Source organism: Morone saxatilis, unplaced genomic scaffold, assembly GCF_004916995.1.
Source record: "Morone saxatilis isolate NCDOM2014 unplaced genomic scaffold, NCSU_SB_2.0 Contig10, whole genome shotgun sequence".
NCBI classification, from domain to species: domain Eukaryota; kingdom Metazoa; phylum Chordata; class Actinopteri; family Moronidae; genus Morone; species Morone saxatilis.
In genome coordinates, this window is record NW_023339652.1 from 12429933 (window position 1) to 12437149 (window position 7217).

Genomic DNA, 7217 nt, shown 5'->3' on the forward strand with positions numbered 1-7217 from the left:
TTTTTTTTTTTTTTCCACGGCTCCCTTTCTTGGTTTGGTTGAATGTGATGGTAATAGGTTCTTCGCCTTTGATATTAGCTGTATGAGTTCATGGGCACCGCTGAATGCATCCCATGAAAGAAAATGCGTCTTTGTGGTCCTGAGCTTTGAGGATGGATGGGGGGAGGGAGAAAGGGGACATTAAAACAAACAAACAAAACAAAAAAAAAAAAATGGCGTGTGAGTCTAACCTAAAAGGCCTATCAGCTTTTGGGATCATGATACAGTGAAAATATTGTGTGGCAGATTGTTGCAGGATATTCCTCCATCGATGTAACTCATGATAAAAACTATTCTCCATGGTGGAGTGTTATGTTTTCTTTTTCTACCTGTTCTTTCCATTGTAAACAGCATTAGCGTACCTGTTGTCGCCTCAGAATATTAGACGTGTACCATGCCTTTATGAGCATCTCTGTGCTTTGACTTCAGTGGGCTTTTTTTGGCTCGCCGCTGCCTTGCTTTTTGGGCGACTCACCCCATCCTGACTGAGTGAGATGTGATTGCTACTATAGGCTTATACAATACTGTACATAAGAGTTCACTCTGTGAGTGCACATTTGATAAAGTTTATTTATTTATATGTAAGCATTTAATAATAAACAGACAATATATTTAAAACCTTGGCAAGACCTGAAATGAGGGAGGGAGGGTGGGAGAGGAAGGGGAAGGGGGGGGGCGTGGCTCGAGTCCACACAAACACACTAGTTTGCAAAGTCTTGCCTGTGCTCTTGTCAGGGAGGGAATATTTTTAAAAAAAGGATGGCTCCGTTGTTTTGGGACTTTTTTTTGTACAAAATAATCCAGACATCCTTGCATGACGACATAATGAGGGTTTCCAGGTTTGGCTGCACTTGAGTTCACTTGGGTTTACATTTGAAATGTGCATGTGTATTTATACACAATCTTCAATAAAGTTGTGTAAAGCTTCCTGTGAATCATGCTCTGGTTTTCTTCACTGTGCACTGCAGTGCCTCTGGTCTGTACTGTGTGTGTGTGTTATTTTCTTACCAGACTCCCAACACAGTCCCTGATGTGGGTGTGTGTGTTTTTTATAAATAATAGAGGCACACTTGTTAATTCTTTCGTCAACTGGTGACCATAATCAAAGTTAATTAGAATACCATCAGGTCTTATTTTAGATGGAAAGGTAATGATGCTTTAAACGCTCAACCTGGCGTCCAGTTCCTTTTATTCATCTCCACCTAGAGCCCGTACACACCTGGACCACAGCAGTGAGGGAGAGTTCTCGCAGTATCTCAGAGACGTACAGTTCGCCTTCAGTGTTCTTGTGTGCCGCGGCTGCAGGCTGCTATGTGAGGAGGAACACGGTGTTCTCTCCGGGTTCTGACGGGGTTCTCTGGCCGCTCACAGCTGGGAGGATCCCCCCGTGCAGAGGCTCATCCGACCGACCAATGGGAAGAAGGCGGAGGAGGCTCGACTGTGCAGAACAGTGGATCACTCTCCGAGAGAAAACAGACACCAGCGCACTGTCAGAAAATACAATCCATTTAAAAAAAAGAATATATATATTTAACATTATTACAGACAAGTATCAGATACTTAAGTAAAAGTACGTGTTACCATCAAAATATACATAATATACTATANNTGTTGCAGCTGCTAAAGGTGGAGCTCATTTAAAATACTTTATGAATTTACCTCCAGGATTTTATCTTAAAGCTGCAGTAGCTACCTTTTATGAAAGTAAACTGTTTGTCATATTTCCTGAAACTTTCACTATATCCTGACAGTAGGACGTGAGACAGATAATCTGTGAAAATATCAGGTTTCTCTTGCTCCTCCATCGCTCCTAATGGCGTTTGTAAGAATCCACCGGGCCTGAACGAAAACAACCAATCAGAGACGAGAAAAATAGAAAGACTCTTTGGGTTGGAGGCTTGAAGATAGCTGATTGTTGAGTCTGATTCCCAGGACCCAAAGTGGTTCAACCTGGAATGAGACTCAACAATCAGCTATCTTTCTTGGCTCCTGGCTCTGTTTTGTCATTAATAGTTTTGATATTTTCAATTACGCACACATTACATCATTTTTCATTCCATCCATTGTTCAAAGTATCAGTGCTCTGGTGATAAAAAGCAAGGAATAAAAAATACAAATAACTTGATTATTTGCTGTCAAATAGTCATATCCGGGGGCCCCGACATACTTTAGCTTCCATATCCTACCCACCTGCTTTTCTCATGAAACTTTCCATAATATGAAGATTTGAATAACCTGCAGCTGATGTCTGCAGACTCTGAACACGAACTTCATAAAAACCTCCCTGTAAAAGTAATGAAGGTGCCTTTTGCGCGCAACCAGCTGACTTGGCGCATCATTTGCAGTTCTCTGTCTTCCTCCCGGTGTCGGTAAAACCCGTCAGAGTGGCACCTCCTCTTTTTCTCTTATCTCCGGCCGTGCCCACCACCCGTCCTGACGTTCCCGCGAATTTTATCCACGCCGCTCCGCCAAATCCACTCATTTTCCCACACCTACCTCACATGCGGCATTTGCGGGGAGAAAGGGGCAGAGGAAAAAACACGCACGCTCCGCTGTGGATTTTGTACACGTTATTGTGTTTTGGATCGAGCGGGTTTGATGGCCGGGACAACTTTACCCCTTCACGACGCAGAGACAGGATAACAGGACAACAATAGATTATAAAACAGTCTGCTGCAGTTCGGCTGCAAGGTCGATGTTGATTTTTTTTTTTTTTTTTTTTTTTTTTTGCTGCATTTTCTCCACCAACAAAATCCCTAAAATATTAATATAGAATCACAGCTATGAGTTTATTTGACTTTTTTTGGTAAGTCTGCCGCTTATCTCATGTGCTTCATCACGCAAACAAAGGGCTAATATTAATCAGCACAGTACTAAAAATGTCGTTGTTAGTTAAAACTAGTTCATATTGTGTGTTTATGCGTGATTTTTCACACGCGTATTGCATGGTTTTGTGTGGTTCCGGAGACTACAGCATGCGATGCCCGAACCTGCACGGAAATTGTTTTTTGCTCCTTTCGCTATTCATTTATGCGGACTGCAATTATAATGTCATTAATTCAAAAATATTATACCATAGTTCTTTTTCCGTGGTCAGACATTAGTGATGAATGTCTCCTTGCCACTCACGAATAGAGGCACGGGCCGTCCCTACCTGCCATATGTCTTTTTCACTGAGGTCATCTGAGGAGAGCAGCGGGTGCAGGGAAATATGGAAAGGTACAGGAGGGTGTGTTTTTTTTTCTCCTCCTTTTTCTTTGGGTGGGGTTTTTGTCTCGCTTTATTGCGGCCACGTTTTTGCGGCACGCCATTTTTTCCCGTGCGCTTTTACGCACACGACACAGACTGAAGGGGATCGGGACTCAAAGTGGAGCGAAGAGATCCTGAAGGGGACAAAAGAAAAAGCAAAAGAGCACCGGGGGGCCAAGTGCTGGCTGAGGTAGTAGTTTGTGCTGTTGGTCGGGTTGACATATTACCCATTGTGGAGATGACTGCGCAATCTACTGCCTTGCCGGCGCTGGTGACTTGCGACAGAGGAATCAAACCGGATCAACATTCATGACTGAACTCACTGGACTGTTTGTAAACAGAATAACCCGAATGGGAGCGAACATGCCTTCATAATAAACCCGTCTCCTGTAAAACTACCGTGCGTAAATTGAATTGAAATTAATGGAACTGTCACACATATGTTAAAATGTCTCTGGTTGTAGATACATTTGTGAATAAAGTGATTTTGATGGTATGTATCATGTGGGTTTGTGTTTCTTCAACTCTCCAACTCTTTTTAAAAAAATGTAAACCCTCTTTCTCAAGTGATAGACAGATAGCTAGATTGTTGTTGAATTAAGACCTGATAATGGGATTTAATGCAGTAGAATTAACCTTCGGACCTGTATAACAGAATTGGTGGAACTCAGGACAAGTTTAGGGAGTGTACGAAAATTATTTGTGGGGGAGGGGCTATGTATTTGTTTAGTTTTTTATTTTTATTTATTTTTTTACCTGAAATCTAATTAAAAGTTACTGCAACTTAACAGAAACATATATCAAAAAGCTAAAAGTGTCCAATAAAAGTGAGTGACTACAACAAAATCGGATAGAATATTCTGTAAAAAGGATGTTTTATTATATCATAATTTTTCCCACAGCTATTGTGTGGCTATGAAAAAAATATTTCATTAGCTACTCAGGTCTAAATTGGTGTCCATCATCTTAAACTCTGTGCACTTTTTGTTTTTAATGGAAAACTAACTACCAATCAATAGTTTTATTATTATGAGATAATCTAGGGGAGCTAATTAACACAACTGGGGATGGTGTTTTTAAGTGTAAAACATAAGCCCCCCTCCCCACCTCAATCATTTTTGTACAGCCCCTTGGAATGCAAGTGGTTTTGGGTCAAGGCAGAAAAGTTATCAACCTCCAGCTGGCCTTACTAGTAAATAAACCTACTGATTTAAGTTGTACCAGTTACTACTAGTGCCAATCAAAGTAACGGGACAATCGTGTGTTTCTCATTGCATTTCCTCTGTGATTGATGTAGATACAACACAGGAAATCAATTTGTGATAATGGCTTTTACCCAGGTCAACCTCATCATCATTAAGATGTGTGTCAGTGTTATTTTGCACATTCAGTGAGCCCACAGTACTGTATGAATCGACCCTGTCCGGCGTGTGTCCAAGTGTTTGTGATTCAGTGAGCACTCCGTAGTTCCTCTAATGAATCCCTCTGCTGTCTGCTCTCAAAGTCTAACTAGTCTTTTGGAGGCCAGTTGACCCTGTTTGTTAGGTTTCGCCTTCCCACAAGGAGAACCCAGGGAATAGACACAGCAACAATATTGATTAGCGTTCTGCACTTCTTTTTTGTTTCTTGCTCTTTCAAATTGATTTGGTCTGGCAACTGATTTGGAGCAGATAGATTCTAGGGACTGTTTGGGCGGTTGCATATTGAGCTTACGTTTACTTGACATTCAATTCTTCCCATTAATGACACGAAACTCATTTTTTACATTGATCTTTAACATTTATTTTTTTTTGTCATTTCTGGAAAAGAAACACTGAAGGTAAACATAGTTTTTCCCCCAAAGTCAGAGTTGCACAAAGAAACATTAAAAATAATTCTTTTTGACTTCTTAAGTTATCTTTTTGTTATACAAAATGTACATTTCACATTCACAAATGAAGAGGTTGAGGGTAGCACAATGGTCACTTAAAAATGGTTCCCCACTGGGCTTCAAACTTCCTCTTTGCTACAGAAAAAAACCTCCCAGTTCTTTTCATTTTCCCATAACAAACGTTATAGCCTAAAGGCAGAAAAACAACAACAGGAGTGCCTACTTTCACAATACAGCAACTTCAAAAATGGAAACCTACAGTCGGGCCGAAGGGACAAAGCCTAAGAGCTTCCCGAAACACAACAATCCACTCCCATGTAATCACAAATGTAGTGGAACTAATAAACCACCTTGGAGGACTCCCTGCCTTTAGAAAATCACTCTTAAAAGCTCAACAACTTTAACTACACATGATAATTGAACCTGAGTTGATGTGCAGCAGTTGGGTGGCACAGTAGGATGACAAAAATAAATCATTCTTTGACATTCATCTATGAGAAAAAGGCTTAATGACAGGTATAGGGATGAACATTCAACCCATTCTGATGCCCCATTCACGCGTTGTCTTGACTTGTTCACAGCTCAAAACATTCGCTCTCTCTGTCAGGTGAAGCCTCGTTGCTCTGTCGAACTGGGACATGCTAAGACAATGGTTGGGTGGCAGCAGAGTAAACAAAGTAAAATAAAACAGACATTCAATAAATGAAATGTAGAACAAGTTTTAAAACACTTGGTAACAAGGTCAAATAGCTTATTTGATGGAAAAACAGATGCAACAGGTACAATAGTAAATAACAATGACATGTATTACAGTACATCATTTTTAAATTAAATATTTCTTTCATGGAATGTACAGGAGGAAAAACGCACCATATGAACTTCAGGCAAATGTAAATGACTGCTGCATGGAGGAATGTAGATAATTGTCAACTGCACAAAAACTAAGATGATAAATAGCCCATGCAACACAATGGCATGTGACGTAAAGTAAAAGTTAAGCATTTTGGGATTTACGCATTCTTTTGTACTGGCAGTGAGTTAGATAAGAAGATCGATACTTCTGTAATATCTGTATGCTTAATATGAAGCTACGCTCAGTAGACGGTTGACTTACCATAAAGACTGGAAACAGTTGCCTAGTTCTGCGCAACAATTACAAAATCCGTCTACCAGCACCAAGAGCTCACTACTGAAATGTAATAACTTTTAACAATAACTAACAATTAGCTCTTTTACACGGGGTTATGTGCCAGTTACATCCCTTGTAAAAGTAGAACAAGTTCATTATTGAGCCTTAGATGTGCTAGTAGTTGGATTTTGTTACCATCTGACAGAGCCAGAGCCCATCTCTAGTCTTTATGCTAAGCTAACTACTAGCTGTAGCTTTACATTTACCATAAAGATATGAGTGGTATAAATCTTCTCATATATTTATCCACCAGAATGCAACTAAGTTAATACAGTCCCAAAATGTCAAACTTTTTCTCTAACAGTGGCTTCCTCATCCTGGCACTGCACCATTTCCACACAAATCTCTTGGATTCAGTTAATCGCCTGTATGCCCTGTTTTATAAAATGAAGAGACATATTCTCACCTTACAGTCAAGCCTAAAGTAAACCAGTGCTACTCCAAAACTCGACATATCCACTATTAAGGTAAAAAAAACTAACCTAAGCTATCACTGTTTATTTGTCATACAATGACTTAACCATTAAACATGCAGTTTTCATTTTATGCTGTCAATTGTTCTTTTTTTTCTCTTCTCTGCTTGGAATCAAACTTTTTTCTTTTAAATAAACTTTTATAGTTATCCTTAAGTTTCACCTTCCCCCAGACTACTTCTCATCTCTGCATCTTAACCCAAGGTGGCTGGCTGAGGAGTGTAGCCTGTGTGAATGCAGAATAACAATGTAGGGAAGTGGTGAAAAAATACACATGCACATCAGTCTCGGAGGCTGTGACACAGTTTTCAGACGACCCTTCGCGGTCACTTTTCTTTCTGAAGTCCACTCAACAAGATGAAAAAAGTGCAAAAAACCCATGATTTGGTTTTGTGTC